Source organism: Camelina sativa, chromosome 2 (genome assembly GCF_030686135.1).
Source record: "Camelina sativa cultivar CO46 ecotype springtype chromosome 2, ASM3068613v1".
NCBI classification, from domain to species: Eukaryota; Viridiplantae; Streptophyta; class Magnoliopsida; order Brassicales; family Brassicaceae; genus Camelina; species Camelina sativa.
In genome coordinates, this window is record NC_141881.1 from 5,046,987 (window position 1) to 5,066,873 (window position 19,887).

The 19,887-nt window shown below is 38.3% G+C and overlaps 2 long non-coding RNA genes and 1 pseudogene across 4 annotated transcripts; 2 read left to right on the forward strand and 1 right to left on the reverse strand.

Moving 5' to 3' along the window:
• The first annotated feature begins 11,438 nt into the window (after positions 1–11,438).
• Positions 11,439–13,374, forward strand: LOC104722818 (uncharacterized). Of its 2 annotated transcripts, none has more exons than XR_015577680.1 (3): positions 11,439–11,774; positions 12,617–12,888; positions 12,979–13,374. It is a non-coding gene; the product is annotated as an uncharacterized LOC104722818 (long non-coding RNA). The 2 variants fall into 2 exon arrangements; XR_015577679.1 differs by having other exon boundaries at positions 11,441–11,774; positions 11,939–12,888.
• Positions 13,375–14,072: 698 nt separating this feature from the next.
• On the reverse strand, positions 14,073–15,154 carry LOC147948298 (uncharacterized). 2 transcript variants are annotated; one of them, XR_015573646.1, is made up of 3 exons: positions 14,994–15,154; positions 14,606–14,874; positions 14,073–14,502 (listed from the first exon to the last, which is right to left on the reverse strand). It is a non-coding gene; the product is annotated as an uncharacterized LOC147948298 (long non-coding RNA). The 2 variants fall into 2 exon arrangements; XR_015573645.1 differs by having other exon boundaries at positions 14,606–15,154.
• A 3,602-nt stretch (positions 15,155–18,756) lies between these two features.
• On the forward strand, positions 18,757–19,790 carry LOC147948299 (uncharacterized; annotated as a pseudogene).
• Positions 19,791–19,887: the final 97 nt, after the last annotated feature.

Below are 19,887 nucleotides of genomic sequence, written 5' to 3' on the forward strand. Positions count from 1 at the left end.
AAAATCATGAATTTAACTCGACGTCCAGGCAAGGCGAATCAAACTGGTGACCTCACATATCCTAAACCATTTCTTTGACAACCAGAAAACGAAATAATTTTGTAATCTTGAATTTATCTCGTTTTTCATATTTAATTGATCGCTACCACCTATGTTTCCGTGTTTTTTATTCAATGTTTTCTTATTTCATATTCTTTCTTGTCATTTTCATTGTCAAATTTTATGGTAATTGTCATCATTACTTTTATCCTGTTCTTCGTTATACTCTTCTTCTTTTTCTTCTTTTTCTTCTTCTTCCTCATCAACTTTTTCACATTCTTTCACTGAAAACCATTTTTTTTAGACTATCATACAACTTGTTAACCCATCAAACTCCAAGACCAAAATCTTTTATTTTTTCATAAAATTTGTACAATTCATAAAGACCAGCATAGTCAACACATGCACCCAATTATTGATAATTTCATCCATATAATTATTCAGTTTAAGATCCACATGTATTGAAACTTCTCAAACCAAAATCCTTACTCGCAGAGAAAGTAATATGAACACATGTATAGTTAAAATAATATTTGTGCTTTTCGTCAATCCTTCTTCTTTAAACTCAAATAATATCAACTCAAGGTCTTGCGACGTCAATCCTTCTTTCCTAGACTTAAAAATAAAAATTTTACTGCAAAAATATCAAACCATATTTCTTTTATTTCTATAAATTTTAATTTTTTTTCTTCTAAAAATTCTTAATAATATAGATTACTACTATATTTCTAAAAATGTTAATTAGAGAAATATCTAATTCTTATTGGTTGTTTTAAATCCTATATGGACACCTTTAGGAGTTTATAGCTTCAACTCTTTATTAGTATAGATATAATATTTTAAAATTTCTATGGAGGTTAAGTAATTGTAATATTTTCAAAGATTCTATGAAGTTTAAATATTTTTAATATTTGAACCTTTTAAAAGTTTCAATATTTATAATAATTTAAACTTTTAAAATTTATAAATTATTGTTTTTAAAACCTTTTATAAGCTAAGAATTTTTAAAATTTAAAGATCATAAGATTTTGAAGTTTTAAAAGGTTTGAAAATATAATATTTGAACCTTTTAAAAAGTTCAATATTTATAATATTTTAAACTTGAAACAACCCTTCCCGTTTTTTTTTTTTTATATATAATATAATATAATTCACTAGTGGTCTCATACCCACTAACATCCTAGCAACAATCAACAACAGCGGATAACAAAACAATTCCATTAAATCAACAAGAATCCAACAATAACATTCCAATAACCAACAATGCAATAATCCAAACCAACAATGAAATAACAAAGTTCCAACATCCTACAATGTTCTATCAACTCAACACTAGCAACCTAACAATAGCTAGACCACAATAGATCAAACCTCTAGAACATCCTTCTCCTCATCGCCTTTGATTTCACGATCACACTTTGCCTTTACCTGCACATTACAAACAACAATTGAGATGCGTAAGTATTATCATAAATACTTAGTGAGGCCGTCCTTCCATCTACTAGGTTATACACACAAGCATTTGAGACTCTCAAGTTCAAGCAAACAAACAAACACACAACAATACATCAAACCAGGAAAACAAGTCTCAGATAAGACTAGTGTCGACCGATGCTACATCGGTGTCGATCAATGCTTCACGACCTGGTGTCGACCGATGCTACAAGGTGTCGATCGATGCTTCATGACCTGGTGTCGACCGATGCTACAAAGTTTCGATCGATGCCTCTTCTGCAGACACGAACTGTGCGAACACGAATGTCGATCCTCCGTTTCAATCCATCTCGAAACCGTCTCAAACTCACCCAAACACCTCGGAAACCTATGGTAAACACGAAAACAACGAACCCAAGCAAGCAAACACCACAAGCAACAAAAAAACACCCAAACAAAAGAGATCTCATGCTTAGATCAACCATGGTCAAGCACTCACCTCAACTATAGGAAGATTGGGTTGAGAAATCGATGGAATCAACACCTCCAGGAGCTTCTCCTTCGTTCCTAGCAACAACTATCCCTTCTACAGTCACAGATCTCTCCAAAACACCAAGAACAAGCCCAGAAACTCACATAAACTTTTTCTCTCATTTTCTTCCTCTTTCCTCTGATAAACGGCGACAAAACACTCTAAAACCCTTAATTTGTCGCTTCCCCACTTAAATACTCGGTTTAGGTCATTAAACCAAACCAACCCAAACAAAAATCGCGAATTAAAACAAACCCGACGAACCCAGGATTAGTGGTGTCGATCGATGCTACAAGGGTGTCGATCGACACTCCTACCAAAACCGGATAATCCGGTTCACGGATGTTACAATTCTCCCCTCCAACAAGGATTCGTTCTCGAATCCCGCGATACCGTCCATCCGTCAAGGACCTCCGTGCCACCATCAACATGGCCCGCACGTCCTCAGACCAAACTGAACACCGTCAGCCAAGGTTTCCCGTACAACTGTCGCAACAGTCCACACACCTCCGACTGACCCACGAGGTCTCCCTCTAGCCAATATACTCGCATCATAAACACTATTTGCTCACAACTCAGTGCTTCCCCCGTCCGTGGTCGCAACCAACAAATCTTGCCGGCTCACTATCAGGCCAACCGCTTTAAGCTACGACATCCAGGAAGTCACTCACACACACTCCCCCGCTCTTGGTCGCAACCCTCGAGACATACCGGCTCGCTGCCAAGCCGCGGCTCACAGCTACGGTATCCAAGAAGTCTCAAATATCCCGCTCTTGGGTCGTCACCCTCGAGCGCGCTCTCGGATCGTCATCCGAAGCATCATACCACTCCCACTCTCTCGCCACAAAGTTCATCGAGCTTTCGGTATCACATGAGTTGGACCCACACGGCCTTGAACAAAAAAACAAATCGGATGCCATCGAGTATCTCCCGGCTAGATCTACCTCAACACTTCCCACAAAAAATTCCCTTTTTAGAAACTTTCTAAATCTGGAAACCTCCTTTTTGTGGAAACTTTCTATTTATGGAAACTTCCAAAAATAGAAACCCGAGCTATTTCTCTTTTTCCCATGACAACAACAGTCAAACATAAAGAAAAATACTCATTTTATTAATCTAAAAAATGTCATAATCGTTACAACCTCAACAAAAAAATAAGATACAACAATCCAAGCCATCCACCCACATCCAGAGCACCACCTCATCTTGGTACTTAGTCGCACAACCAACCACCCCTAAGCGACCAAGTATCAAGAGAGATGGGCTGGAATACTCCGTACCCGCTCCAGCCACGGACTACAACCTGGACTCGGCTAGACAAGCTCAAGTCGCGGCCTGCTTCTCAAACCACTTCTTAAACCTTGCCTTCATCCTCGCCTCTGGCTCCCAAGTCTGCTCCTCTACTCCATTACAGTCCCACAGGACTCTCATCAAAGGAATCTTCTTCTTCCGAAGTTCCTTGAACCCTCAACGATCTCGCCTCTAAAGTCATGTTGGGCTGAAGATCCTCAGGAATCTTAGGCAACAACCGATCACCCTCGTGAAGACACTTCCTCAGCATCGACACATGAAATACCTTGTGGAACGCACGCATAACCTCAGGCAGCTCCAGCCAGTATGCCACTGGTCCCACCCGCTCAACCATTCTGAACGGACCCATGTACCTCGGACTCAACTTAGTCTCTGTCACTGTTTGGACCCCGCAACATGGCCATCTTGAGGTACACTCTATCACTAACCTGAAACTCAAGATCCTTCCTCCTCTTATCAGCATAACTCTTCTGTCGATCCTGAGCCTCCTTCATGTTCAGCCTCAGAACCCGAATCTTCTCCGAGGTCTCCTGAACAAAATCCGCACCATATATGCTCTTCTCCCCCACCTGAGTCCAACATAACGGTGTACGACACAGCCTCGCATACAATGCCTCATAAGGAGCAATCCCAATACTCGCCTGGTAGCTGTTGTTGTAAGCAAACTCCACCAAGCTCAAATGATCTGCCCAATGACCACCCCAATCCAATACGCACATCCTCAGTAAATCCTCCAAAATCTGGATCGTCCTCTCTGACTGACCGTCCGTCTGAGGATGGTAGGCTGTACTCATATGCACCTTCGTGCCCATCTCTGCCTGAAACGCCTTCCAGAACACCAAGGTGAACTTGAAATTTCTATCAGACACAATACTAGCAGGCACACCATGCAATCTGACTATCTCCCTCACGTACTTCTTGGCCAAAACCGCTGCTCCATCAGTTTTCTTGATGGCCAGAAAATGCGCAGACGTAGTCAAACGGTCCACAATGACCCAAATCGCATCAAACGTCCTCGACACAGGAAAACCAACCACGAAATCCATCGTGATCAAATCCCACTTCCACTCTGGAATGGGCAGACGCTGTAATAATCCACCAGGAACCTGATGCTCCGCCTTCACTAGCTGGCAAGTATCACACTTCGCCACCCAGTCGGCTACGTCCTTCTTCATCCCGACCCAGTGATAATACCACTTGGGGTCACGGTACATCTTGGTCGCCCCTGGATGAATAGAGAACTTGCTCGAATGAGCCTCTCTCAGTATCTCCTACCTCAAATCCTCACCCTTGGGCACACAGACCCGACCATGCACAAGGATAGTACCATTAGCAGAAACCTGATACTCCGACCCGCAGCCTTAGAGGCATTCACCAGCCCCTCATCGCTCTCCTGAGCTAACCGTACTCTGCTCAACAAATCTGCTCTATCAGCTGCCTCCAAACCCAAAGGTTCCTGTGAGATAGCACACAACCTCAATGCACTAATCTCACCTACCAACACCTCCATATCCTGCTCCTGAGCCGAAGCCGTCCGCTTCCGACTCAAGGCATCTGCAACTAGGTTAGCTTTACCAGGATGGTAAGCTATGTCCAGATCATAATCCGCTACTAACTCCATCCAACGCCTCTGCCTCAAATTCAGCTCAGGCTGAGTAAAAATGTACTTCAGACTCTTGTGATCTGTAAATACCTGTACCTTCCCACCATACAGATAAGATCTCCAAATCTTCAGAGCAAAAATCACTGCTGCCATCTCTAAGTCATGAGTAGGATAATTAGCCTCGTGCTTCCGCAACTTCCGCGAAGCGTAGGCTATAACCTTTCCCTGCTGCATAAGAACACAACCTAACCCCACTCCAGAAGCATCTGTATACACAACATAAGGCTCGTTCTGCTCGGGCAGTGCTAACACCGGCGTGGTAGTCAACATCTGCTTGAGGCTTGCAAAACTCTCCTCACACTCCGGTGACCACACAAATGGAACCTCCTTTCCTGTAAGCTTAGTCATCGGCTGTACCATACTCGCAAAACCCCGAACAAACCTCCTGTAGTAACCTGCTAATCCCAGAAAACTTCGAATCTCAGTGGCGCTCTGCGGCCTCGGCCACTCCCTGATGGACTAAATCTTCTCAAGATCCACCGAAACTCCCTCTGCAGAAACAATGTGACCCAAGAATCCCATCTCACGTTGCCAGAAACTGCACTTACTCAGCTTAGCAAACAACTTCTGCTCCCGCAGCTTCTCCAGAACTGCTCTCAGATGTACTGCATGCTCCTCAGAACTCTTGGAAAATACCTGGATGTCGTCGATGAAAATAATGACTGACACGTCCAGAAACTCCTGGAACACGCTTTTCATCAATCTCATAAACGCAGCTGGCGCGTTAGTCAACCCGAAAGGCATCACTACAAACTCATAATGTCCATACTTCGTTCTAAAGGCCGTCTTCCTCACATCTGCCTCATGTATTAGAATCTGATGATACCCTGATGCTAAGTCGATCTTGGAGAACCAAGTAGCACCCCTCAACTGATCCAACAACTCATCAATTCTCGGGAGAGGGTACTTGTTCTTCACAGTGACTCGGTTCAAACCCCGATAGTCGATACACAACCGAAAACTCCCGTCCTTCTTCTTAACAAACAGCACCGGTGCTTCCCACGGTGAACAACTAGGACGGATAAAACCCTTACTCAACAAATCCTCCAGCTGCTTCTTCAGCTCTGCCATCTCTGTTGGAGCCATCCTGTAAGGTGCCTTGGATAACGCATCGTCCCCGGTTCCAGTTAAATAGTAAAAGGATCCGACCGAGATGGTGGTAGTCCCTGCAATGACTGAAACATATCCTCAAAGTCCTCCACTACCGGAATGCCACTAACCGTAGACTTCCCCACTGACTCTGGCATAGATATAGTAACCAGATAAGCCTCACGGCCCTTCTCGATCATCTTCCCAGCCTGAATGGCCGAGATCACGAGACTCCCTGAAGTCGGTCTAATACCCTGAAAACCCAACTTCCCTCCTGGAGGCTCAAACTCCACTCTACCCCGATAGCAATCCAAATGCACCTTATGCCGATGCAACCAATCCATCCCGAGAATAACATCATACAACTCCACTGGACTGATAAGCAAATCCGCGGGCCACGACTCCCCTACGATCTGAATATCAATCCCTCTAGCTCGTCCAATAACTCTCAGGAACTTGCCTCCCATAACTCTGACTACTCCTGTATGCTCCCTGGAGTCCCCTCTGATCCCTGCACTCTCTGCACACTCCGGAGTGATGAAGCTATGAGAAGCTCTAGAATCAAACATAACATGGGACTTAAACCCGCCCACCAACAAGGTCCCTACACAAACCTCATGTGTTGAGAACCTAACATTGATCACAAGCAAAAACAAACATAATCTGAACTATTGAATTGACCAAGTTTGAATCTCAGAAGTTATACCTGTGATCGCTCCTGTACTAGTGCCACCGGTCTCCACAGTCGAGTATACCCACGATGTCGGATCAATCTAACCCACCGGCTGCACACCGTGCTGCACTCCTGGCTGACCTCCAGCCTGCACTGCTGCTACTGCTATATGCTGCAACTTTGGACAACGAGGCTTGATATGCCCCGTCACTCTGCAGTAGTAACACACTCGGGTATCTGTCCGCGGCTCCGTCACCGGCCGCTGCTCTGTCACTGCCCGCTGCTCACCTCTCTGTGGACAGTTGGTCACCTTGTGGTCCCTGCTACCACACCCAAAGCATCTCGCACCACCGTACCACGATCTTTGCATATCATCAAACTTCCCCTTCTGCCCATGCGCACTGTACGGTTCCCCTGAGTCAACCCCAAGAACCATGCCTTCATATGATCAAGAGCCTCCTGTGGAAAATACTTGGAGTTAAACTCCCTCACAAAATCTCCCCAAGTCATATCCCGCTGCACCCTCCGTGCTGTCACCGACCTCCACCACACACGTGCATCACCTGACAAGTAGTACACTGCCAGATCCATCCTGAACTGGTCGGGACACCGAAGCGAAAGGAAAATATCCTCCATTCGCTCTCTCCACTCATCCGCTACACTCAGATCTGTACCTCCTGAGAAATACCACGCTCCCACTACCTTGGCCCCTGGCTGCACACCTGCCTGCAAACCCGCCACAGGCTGCACCGCTGGAACCTGCCCACCAACCATTGGCGGCACTACTGGAACCTGCCCACCAACCACTGGTGGCACTACTAGAACCTGCCCACCAACCACTGGCGGCACCACTGGATCCTGCCCACCAACCACTGGCGGCACTACTGCTGGAAGTCGCTCCAAAACCTGAGCTAGCAAGCCCATCAAGACATCCTCCCTGCTTGGAGCACCCTCCGCTGCAACCTTCACACCCAGGGCAACACCGGGCCCATCCGCCCTGCCGTCACCCAAACCAGCCTGGTCTCCAGACACACTAGGATGAACCTGTGACTCTGCTACCTCCTCACTGGCCATGCTCTGGGTCACACTCTCACTGGCCTCCGGAACCGGACCTCGTCCCCGACCACGACCACGACCACGACCACGACCACGACCACGACCGCGACCAACAGCAGCCTCACCTCTAACCATCTGTATCACCAAGAACAGAAGGCTTAGCAACAAATAATTCTAATAACACAAGAACACAACTCACAGTGGAATCACCAAGCAGGCTCGAAGAGGATGTTCTAGAACCTCATGCCACACACAATTGACCAACTCACACAATCAACTCTAGCATGAAATCCTAAACATCAACAGCAAAAGCACAATGAACCCTAGACCTAGAACCGTAAGGGCTCTGATACCAAAATAAAACAACCCATCCCGTTTTTTATTTTTTATTTTTTATAATATAATATAATTCACTAGTGGTCCCATACCCACTGACATCCTAGCAACAGTCAACAACAGCGGATAACAAAACAATTCCATTAAATCAACAAGAATCCAACAATAACATTCCAATAACCAACAATGCAATAATCCAAACCAACAATGAAATAACAAAGTTCTAACATCCTACAATGTTCTATCAACTCAACACTAGCAACTTAACAATAGCTAGACCACAATCAATCAAGCCTCTAGAACATCCTTCTCCTCATCGCCTTTGATTCCACGATCACACTTTGCCTTTACCTACACACCACAAACAACAATTGAGATGCGTAAGTATTATCATAAATACTTAGTGAGGCCATCCTCCCATCTACTAGGTTATACACACAAGCATTTGAGACTCTCAAGTTCAATCAAACAAACAAACACACAACAATACATCAAACCAGGAAAACAAGTCTCGGATAAGACTAGTGTCGACTGATGCTACATCGGTGTTGATCGATGCTTCACGACCTGGTGTCGACCGATGCTACAAGGTGTTGATCGATGCTTCACGACCTGGTGTCGACCGATGCTACAAAGTGTCGATCGATGCCTCTTCTGCAGAGACGAACTGCGCGAACACGAACGCCGATCCTCCATTTCAATCCATCTCGAAACCGTCTCAAACTCACCCAAACACCTCGGAAACCTATGGTAAACACGAAAACAACGAACCCAAGCAAGCAAACACCACAAGCAACAAACAAACACCCAAACAAAAGAGATCTCATGCTTAGATCAACCATAGTCAAGCACTCCCCTCAAATACAAGAAGACTGGGTTGAGAAATCGATGGAATCAACACCTCCAGGAACTTCTCCTTCGTTCCCAGCAACATCTATCCCTTCTACAGTCACAGATCTCTCCAAAACACCAAGAACAAGCCCAGAAACTCACAGAAACGCTTTCTCTCCTTTTCTTCCTCTTTCCTCTGATAAACGGCGACAAAACACTCTAAAATCCTTAATTTGTCGCTTCCCCACTTAAATACTCGGTTTAGGTCATTAAACCAAACCAACCCAAACCAAAATCGCGAATTAAAACAAACCCGACGAACCCAGGATTAGTGGTGTCGATCGATGCTACAAGGGTGTCGATCGACACTCCTACCAAAACCGCATAATCCGGTTCGTGGATGTTACAAAACTATTTTAAAAACTTTTTAAAAATTAAGAATTTTTAAAAGTTTCAATATTTATAATATTTATGAAACAAATAAACATTTAAAAAAAAACAAACAAACATATTACTTAATTATTAAAAGCACACTAACATTTTATTTAATTAATACATAGTTTAATGTCCAAATTTATTCTATATATTGTCCTTTGCAAAAAAATCAACCAATAGCGGACTGCCACATCGAGTTAAAACTCTGCCAAAAACTGTTCTAATTGAAGACAAAAAAAAAGTTCTAAACCCACTGTTCAATGTTTTTCTAATTTAATTGGGATTAGAACAGCCTTGGTGTTCCCCCTATAATATGTCATAAAGATAAAAGAATACGAACCATATCAATATTCTATATAGTAACCAACTTAAGATAAACATATTTCTAAATAATTTAAATATGAAAATAATAAAAATAAATTCTATCTAATTAAATAATTACATTTTGACATGTTTTTTAACATAACAAGTTAATTAGTGTGTATATATATATATATATATATATATATATAACTAAGTTACGTCCACATATAAAACATATATAAGAAGGAAATATTAAAATTTCATTTATTTGCCTTAACTTGTAACCCGGCCGTATTACATTTTAAATTTTTCTTGGTATTTTTTTAAACTCAAATTTGAACATCACACACTTCATTTTCAATAATTAAATTTTATTGGTAATTTTAGAATTTAAATCGTAATCCGCATTACCTTTTCAATTTTTTCGGTTTTTAAAAAAGAAAAAGAAAACTCAAATTTGAACATTACACATTTCATTTCCCAATACGTTTATTTTTTTTTGTGAAATGTTAAATTTATTGATTTTCAAAAAAAAAAAAAAATTTAGATGTTCTATTGTAGTAATTTTTGTGTGTGTTAAAAGATCTATTGTAGTAACTAGATGAATATCCGCGCTATGCGCGGACTTATGGCTTACTGTTCTTTAAATAATTTTGCTACTAATTTCTTTTTATATAGAGTTTATTTTTGTTTTTTTAATTGTGTAAATCTTGAAAAATATAATTTTGACGTTGATTTTTTTAATACTTCAAATAGGTTTTCTCATTTTTATAATTGAATTATTAGATACATGCATGAACGACTTTGTTTTGAGAGCTTAAACATTCTATAATTCTTGTCTAAAACTTCTAAAAAGATATTCCAAATGAAAGTTTGATCTAAGGATGCATATTTTGTAACGAAGAATTTTTTGGTTGAATAAATTTACAATCACTAAAAAAACCTTAAGTATTTAGATATATTCATACTTAAGCTTCTCAATTATATACTATGAAACACTAACATTTTATTTTATCAAGATTGCATCTTGGCTAACTCTATAATCCCCTCTTTAATAAAAGGGAAGTATACAACATTGTTTTGGTAAACTTTATAATTTTAATAAATGGTTATAAATAGTTACAAATAGGTTATACGTAGGTTATAGATTAATCCATATATTAATTGGTTACAAGTTGATAGTTCATATATTAATGGTATCAAATAAAATCTTAATTGTAACCAAAAATCTTAAATGGGATATTCTAAATTGATAGTTCATGGATATTCCAAACTTTATTTTCGGAAGATCACGTTGTTTCCAAAGATCTACAATCATAATATTACCAATTTATTTTTCTGAGATTTTATTGATAGACCACAACGTTAACCAAGTTATTAAAAAGGATAAAAATATACTCTCAATCATAAAAAAAGAGAAATACCCTAGAATAGCACAATTCTAAGGGTGTAAATGGTTGCACGGTTGAAGAGATTGAACAGGTTAAAAAAAATTGGTTGGAAAATACTATTCAGCCCGTTCAACTTAAAAAGATGAAAAAAATAACTAATCCTACAGAAAAAATGTTCAATTTGTTCAACCACTATATTTGAGATGAATGAGTTGAATATTATTCAACTTTCAATTTTAGGCTACCATTTGCAGTCTAAGTTTTTCTTCCAAAGTTAGCATACACCTTTAAATTTCCCAAAACTAGCATTTTTATATATTTAAATTATTATTTAATTTAAATAACGTAATTCGTTTTTTTCAAAATCAAACTTACGATATTAGATTCATAGCTCCGACCAAGCTTGCGATGAAGATTTTGATCTGAGATCTTCATTTCCGATCTCATATATTTTCAATTTAAGTGCCAAATCAATCGACTAAAGCTTCAATCAATTACCATATCGATCAACTGAAACTTCTCCATCTCCACTAGATCCATGGCTGAGATCTCACCTTTTGACCTCGTCGTCAAACCGCCTCCTCTTTCCTCCGCCACCGCCTCCATCGTTTCAGCCCCCCCCTCTCCCCCCCCCCCCCGCGAATCCCCACCGCCACGACCACACAAATGGACTCAGCGAAGGTGAGTTTCGTCACTATAGTGAGACTGTACTGACCACCAAACCGTTTATATGAATACTTGGATTGAGTTCAGAATCTATGTGTATTAAGCTCTCTGTTTGTTGGATTGTTATGTCTATAAGTGTATTAAGCTCTCTGTTTTGTTGGAATTGTTATGGATTAAAGTTTCAGAACTGAGTGGGATAAATTTGATTACTTTTTCAATCTTTGTGACCCTTACGATGGAGCACCACCATTGAGTACAAAAAATGCAACGAGGTACTGATTACGGAAGTGACGCTCTGTGCCATTGCAAAACATAATCACGATAATGTCAGTGTTTCATTATACACTGCTCTCAAACATTTTGGAATTGACTACTGTATATGTACTTGTATTGATAATGTTCAGGGAACAAACCTTGTGTTTGTTAAGCACGTCTTGGCGAATTCCCAGTATATTAATTGTTTGATACACTTGCTCACATTCTAGGCTAGAGATATGTCTTCCCCTTGTCCTGAGTCTAAACTTTATCAAGTTAAAATCTTGTAGTTCAATTCATAATCACAATTTTAGAGTCAAACCTACAGACGAAGGTGACTTCATTCTTTAGTTTCTTTTGACCTTTGTATGCTTTTACTATCTGAGCTTGCTTATGAACTTTGCAGTCACCAAGATTACATCTCATGGCTCAAATAATTGATGAACTAGGCAGCAATAGACTGATCTCTTTCCATACTTGGTTTATAAGCATATCAATATATAATCGTAATTAGTTTCTAAAGACAGTTAATTATGTGTGTATTGGGTATGATGCTAATAAGTTTCATCTTCTTTGTCTTGATGTGTACGTATATGATGCAGACATGATGGAAGCTCATGTCCTCCCTTTCAGATTATGAATTATGAAATCGATGCTTTGTGGGAGGATGTGTGTAATACACTTTGTTTATTGTTTTTTTTGCTTGTGAAGGCTTTCCTGAAATTCAAGAAATCCTTCATAAATATTTGAGAATCTTTTTTAATTTTCAAGGCTTATGTGACTGCTTGGATTCTATCTCTTAACATGTTGGGTGAATTTTTTTGCTCATGCTGGTGACATAGTCTTGGAAGTGGCAGGAAACACAGAGATGCGGGTGGGTTCTCTCTCTTTTTGATTTGTCCATGCTTCGTTCTTACAATGCTTATGGATGTTAAAGCCTTGTGAACTGGGATGTTTTTTGCAGGTAAAGCAAGCAAAAACTGAACTTGTGTCAGCAAGTAAACTGAACATAATTAATAGTTCGAATGACTCCAATAGATTTCCACAACGATCAGAAACTCTCAACAACTTAGACAACATGAGCTTTAGATTGTAAGGTAGCTGGTTCAAAGGGATCTTAACACTGCCAAACCCTCCACCAGTACAGAGATAGGGAACAAAGAGGAAGATGCAAACCATATAATAACAAATCAGAAAAACATAGCAGTGACTCTGATGTTTTACTATTTCAATAGCAACTGTGCTGATCCAACCAACATCACAATGCATTCACTTCACTGTATATCCTCCACCTATCCAAATATTATTCATTGTACCCATTACTTTGTACCACCATTGGAAACCATTTATGTCTTTTTCATCATAACGTGTTAATTAGTTCAGAGCTTTTAACTTCTTTTCAGGCTGAGCCACCATCAATTTTGGCTGCGCAACAATGCCCATGTCTTTCTTTTTTATGAAAGCTATCATTAATTTTAAAGAATACTTCCTAAACATCATTCAATTCTTCCTAAATAATTTTGTTTGCATCCAGCTTGGTGTGTAACCTATATTAATGTTTATTGTTATAGTTTCTGCAAATAAATTGCTTTGCTTACTGGTTACACTCTTTTATTCCTTTCCTAATGTCAAAGAAATCACTTTTCTATTTTGTTTATGAAAGTTGTCCTAAATTCTAAAGAATCATTCCTAAACATCACTCAATCTTTCATGAATAAATTTTCATTTATGAAAGTCCAATATGACAAAGATTACGATCAGTGAAGGGTAAATAATTCATTTTTGTGCATATTCTGATGTTTACCAATGTCCAGATTTTTAGTGAAGGTCTTCCTTAAGTTCATCATGAACTCCAAACTTTTAATGAAGCTCATCATGAAATTCAAGGACGCTTTCCTGAATGTCATGGATTCCTTCCTGAATTTTCAAAGAGTGTTAGGTGCTGGTTTTTTAAGTTGCAAGAACATGAGAAAATATTCTAAGAGCTATTAACAAAAGTTTGAAATGGGTAAAGAAGGATCTATATATGAATAATGGTTTTATGAAAATAAATTTGAATTCATAAAACAAGAAAACATTCAATATAAAAACTCAGCATTACTACAAAAAAAATTTGAATAACATAGAAAGAAATATAGTATATGTGGTTGCAAGCTAAACATGAACATACAACAAAGAAAGAAAAACCTATAAAGCCAAAAAATCTTTAGTGTCCTCATGAAATCCTAACTTTTTATGAAGCTCGTCATGAAGTCAAAAGAAGTTTTCCTGATATTTTGTGGGATCCTTCCTAAATTTTCAAGGAAATCTAGGATACAATCCAAGATTTTCGTGGGAATTTTCCTGTACTGTTGCAAGGAGTAAAGCGGACATGGTAAAGAAGCTCAACAGTAGGAATAAGAAAAGTTAAGGTTTTACCAGAACCATTCCTGCCAGCTCCAAACACATCTTTTCCCTCCATCAATGGTAAAATTGTTTTATCTTGTATCTGCAAAAAGTGTTGAAATTATACAAATTTCAATCATCATCACTGTTCTTAACAAGAAAAAAAAAGAAAAAAACATCATATTCAATTACAAACTGGTTGTAACCTGAGTCAAGTGTTGGAAACCCATCTCCTTGATACTTTTAAAAGTGTTATCAAATAAGTTCAATGACTCAAACCTTTCACTCTTTGGAACTCTCTTTTTAGCAAATTCCACAAAATTTGTCACCGAATCATTCACTTCCTTTAGATTATCACCGCACGTTGACAATCCAAGACTCAACTTCGCACTAGCGTAACTCTCCTATCCAAAATCAAACACTGGTTTTCCGATTCAACCCGGTATCCAAACATATGAACTCGGGTCCCGAACTCCTGCCATCAGTAAAGACGTTTTATTGGAGCAGCAAAACTGTTCAATTCTTTCGAGAGCGTACAATTGATATGCAACCAAACAATAACCCCTACAGAATAACAACAGAAGCAATGATTACTGATTTGGTTCGCTTTGAATTGGGTTTAGTGTGGTTCACGAAGATGTGAATAGATGATGGAACAGAGATGGTAGAATTGGAGACTCCAGTGAGAAAGAACGGCGGAAGAGGTGGTCGTCGGCTGCGAGAACACTGCAACGATGAGAGATCGAAGATCTTAATATTTGATATTTTAGATTTTCTTTAAAATTAAAAATAGGGAGATTCTCAAAATTATTTATTTTTATTAAATTTGTGTTAATTTTGGAACTTTTGAAAGTGTGTGCTAATTTTGACAAAAAAAACTCAAATTGGTGCTATTATTGAGAATCTCCCTAAAAAGAAAGTACACAACTTTTTTTTGTATAATAAAACGGAAGTACACAACTTTTTTTTATAGAATATATAATTTTTTAAGTTAGTTACAAAATAGATAATATATTAAATATAGGTTGGTTACAAAAAGAAGTTATAGATAAAATCCGTGGGCTATATGAAATTACGAATACACTTAAGAATATCTCAAAAAATCCTCTTAAAGATAATATTCCAATGATTTATACAATTTCCAAAAAAAATCTTGATTATTCCATATATTGTTACACCATATATAGTGTTAGGCATAAAAATATAATGTTAGGCGTAAAAAGTAATAAAATTTTGGCAATTAATCACACTTAATCGTGATTTCCGAGATTTTATTGTGGATTTCAAAATAAAATCTGACCTAACACCCTTCCAAGCTTTTAATATAAATCAATGTCTTTAAAACCGGACCAAAAGTTTTTCAGATCACTGGGTCAAAAAGTCGGACCGATTGAATTACGGGTCAATTAGTTTATTAGTTTGATTACATTTTATGAATATAACATCTACTTTTCTATAAATATATGAACAAAACATACATAGTTAAGTACTAAACAACTAAAATTAAACTTTTAGATAAAATAACTAACTTATTCTTTTATAAATAACAACATTTATTTTTAATTTGGTTTGAGTTTAAAGTGTGACAAAAATAAAATATTTTAATTTGAGACCGACAATCCGGTCCGACCCGCCGGTTCAACCACCGGTTCACTGGGTTTAGCGGATTTTCTGGTTTTTTTGCGGGTTTTATTTGTTAGGTTTTTAGAGGTTATCCGGACTGGAATACCTATCGGGTTGTGGTTGGATCGAACCAACCAGCCTGTCCGGTCATGGTTAAAAAATATTGATATAAATCATTCAGATCTCCATTCACCAAAATACATTTCTCATATTCATACAAAAAATAATAATAATAATAATAACAATCGTTTCTCAGTTTACAATGCTAAACCGTCTTATAAATTATATTTTATTTTGAAATTATAATACAGATAAAATGAATTTCAACCCGTGCTCTAGCACGGGTCCAAATCTAGTAGATATTATTAAGATAGACATCTTCCTTTAACTCTCTAATTTCTTGAATATAACTCTAGAATTTTGTTTTTAATAAGAATTTCATTTAATTTTATCTTTGACAACTTCTAAATATTTCATGAATTTCTCTACAATATTAACAAATATCTCGATCAACTCTTTAAACGGTTGACAAAATTGTAACTCATAAACCATATGTCCATAGATTCATTGTTTACGCCAAGAGGAGAGCTCTTTGGTTCATTCACGATGTCTTTTTTGTCTTTTGGTAATGCATCTACTTTCTTGGGACATATTATTAGGCTCTCTAAATTTTTTATGTAAATACTAAAACTGTTTTTGTGATATAAAAAAAAAAGATATAGAAGATATTTATATTTCTTTTAGTTTAGGTCTCTTTGTTTTTAATGAGGATAGACATGTGGCACTCTCTCCACAGCTGATGTGTCACTCAAATGGAGAGAATTGGCCATCTTTCATAGTATATACATTAGCATCTATCTATACACATCGAATTTTAGGAGCTGCATTTGTGAGCACATCCTGAACAAATCTCTTTAATTGTAAACAAACCCAAATACTATACGACCTGCACATTATTTTTTGTTCAAAGTACATTATGATATTACCATCCAATCTTTCCAATCTTTTTTTTTTGGGTTTTATCTCCAATCTAGCTACCTCCAACGCTACAACCACAAAAGTTTCTAAAAAAAAAAAGAAAAAAAAATTATTTTAGTATAATTTTTTTATATTAACTGAATTATTAGGTATGTGACATGTGTTCATTATTTACTTTGAAACAATTCTAAAATCTCGTTAGATACTGGTAATTAATTTAGGCCTTGAATGTTTTGTAAATTTTGATAAAGGTTTTGGTTTTTTTTTTCAACCAAACATTAATTAAAAGAGAACTCCAAGATTGGTTGCCCAAAATGGAAAAAAATAGTTTAAAATGTAGTTACAAAAATAAGATATCTCAAAGACCTAGCAAGGCAGTTTGCCTTCAAATTAGACGCGTGTGGAATCCTAGACAAGGAAAAGAGTGGAAAAGAAGTCTTGAGCAAACTGAAATCTGTTGTAAATCACTTAGGATGGACTCTATAACCGGCTCATACATTGTCCAATACCATGAAGCCCATCGGTCAAGACCATAAGGCCCATCGGCCATAAGCCTTAGTCTAAGTCGGTTTAAGTATATTGTATTTCCTATTGTGATAAGGCTTAGTTCTTTACTATATATATGTAACCTCTATTTGATTCAATGAATAAGAATAAGAGAATTACAACCTTCGAGTTCTCTACATTTATAACACGTTATCAGCACAACTTGTTCTAAAGTCCAACTGAGAAAACCCTAAAACCCTTAACGGCCACCGCACATAAGTCGTTGTTCGTCCAAGCTTGGCAATAGTCCAAACTCTCGGCGATCGGTTCCTGTTCGTGACCAGTTCGTGATCAATCATTGTTCCTGGTCTGGTTCTGTTCGTGATTAAGTTTCTGTTCGTGACTTGTTTGAGGTTCATGGTCCGGTTCTGTTCGTGAAAAGCTTCTGATCGTGATCGGTTCGTGGTCCTGTCCAAGTTCGAGGTTCGTGATCAAAGATATATCTGAGGTCTTTAGCTCCCAGATCAAATCCAGTCAACCCCCTATTGGTGTTAAGGTAAAATCAAACCTATTGGACACATATATAATCGAATCTGACCTAAAACTATTAAGGACCCTAAACATGCAATTACACAACTAACAAAAGCTTAAGATCTCTAAACCCTAAAACTTTAAAATCGGATTGCTGTGAGGTTTAGGGCTGTTTAGTTTGCTTGTAATTGAACCGTTTATATCATGATTAAAATCTGGTTTTTTGTTGTTGCTTGATTGCTTTATATGTTGCATGCATCCTTGAAATTAAAATCAAACCTTGCATAGGAAGAAATTTGAATCGGTTGTTGCATAAATTGTTTCTGTAAAATTCGGTTGCATGAACCCTAAAATCGATCTCATAGATTTGTTCTAGGTTGTTAAAATCATTAGGATAACTTCCAAAATAATTTTAGTAATCATTCTAAAACCTAGAAAATTTTTCCTAAAACTTTTCCTAATTAGAATAGGAATTCCATTATAAGAGAAAAAGGAAATATTAGTAAAATGAAATTGTTGCATGCTAGTGTTTATCTAGGTTTGTTTGTTTTCATGCATACCAAAGCCACGAAAATTATGAATAAAGGTAAGGCATGTTTCGGTCTCAAATACTGCATGACCTAAGTTTAAATTTGATGGCATGGTTCGGTCTCAAATACCGATGACCTATTAATTGATTGCATGTTTCGGTCTCAAATACCGCATGCTAATGATCGGTTGTATATTCTATATTGTGCAGATGACTAAGCTCAACAACATCTCCTATGCTGCCCTTAATGTTTCTGGAGATAACTACTTGCAATGGGCTTTGGATACTAAGATCCATCTGAAATCAAAGGACTTATGCGAGTGCATTGAGGAAGACTTTGAATGTTCTGAAAAGCAAAAGTATAAGGCAATTATGCATATACGTCATCACCTTGCTGAGAGTCTCAAGAACCAGTACCTCACTATTAAAGATCCTCTTGACCTTTGGACAGAGCTGAAAAGCAGATATGGACACCAATAGATGGTGCTCCTACCAAAGGCCCAATTCGATTGGAATAACCTAAGGATCCAGGATTTTAAATCCGTGGATGAGTATAACTCAGAGCTATTTAAGATAGTCTCGATTTTGAGGTTGTGTGGTACTGAGATTACTGAGAAGGATCTGCTAGAGAAGACATTCTCTACTTTTCACACTAACAACATACTGCTTCAGCAAGAGTATCGTGAAAAGGGGTTTAAGACCTATGCAGACCTAATCTCTTGTTTGCTGCTGGCTGAGCAGAACAATAAACTATTGATGATGAATAGTGCATTGAGACCTCCTGGTACAGCCCCATTACCAGAAGCACACAAGGTTGACATGGCAAAGAAAAATCCCATAAAGCCTAAAGAGCCCAAGGAGACTAAGGAGTCTAATTACGTCTATAGAGATAAGCACCATGGCCGTGGCCGTGGTGGAAGAGGACGTGGACATTACCAAGGGAACCAATATGATGGTTATGGCCGTGGAACCGATCCGACTTAGGTCGTGGTCGTGGTAGTAGGGGCCGCGGATCTTTCAAACCACAACACAAGGCTAAATCGGTTTGTCACCGATGTGGTATGTCTAATCATTGGGCCAAGATGTGTAGAACACCTAAGTTTCTCATTGACCTCTATCAAGAGAGTTTGAAAAAAAATCCAGAAGCTAACCTGGTTCATCTCGATGGTGAAGGAGATTTCGACCATGAGAATGATGACCAACTTGACTATGAGACTTCTGATTGCCTAAAAGAAGATAACTAAGTTTAAATGTTGATTTGGTTTAATTTCTATGTTTTATGCTTTGCATTTGATTGGATTATTTTATTGGATAATTATTTGGTTTAAATTCAATGATTTT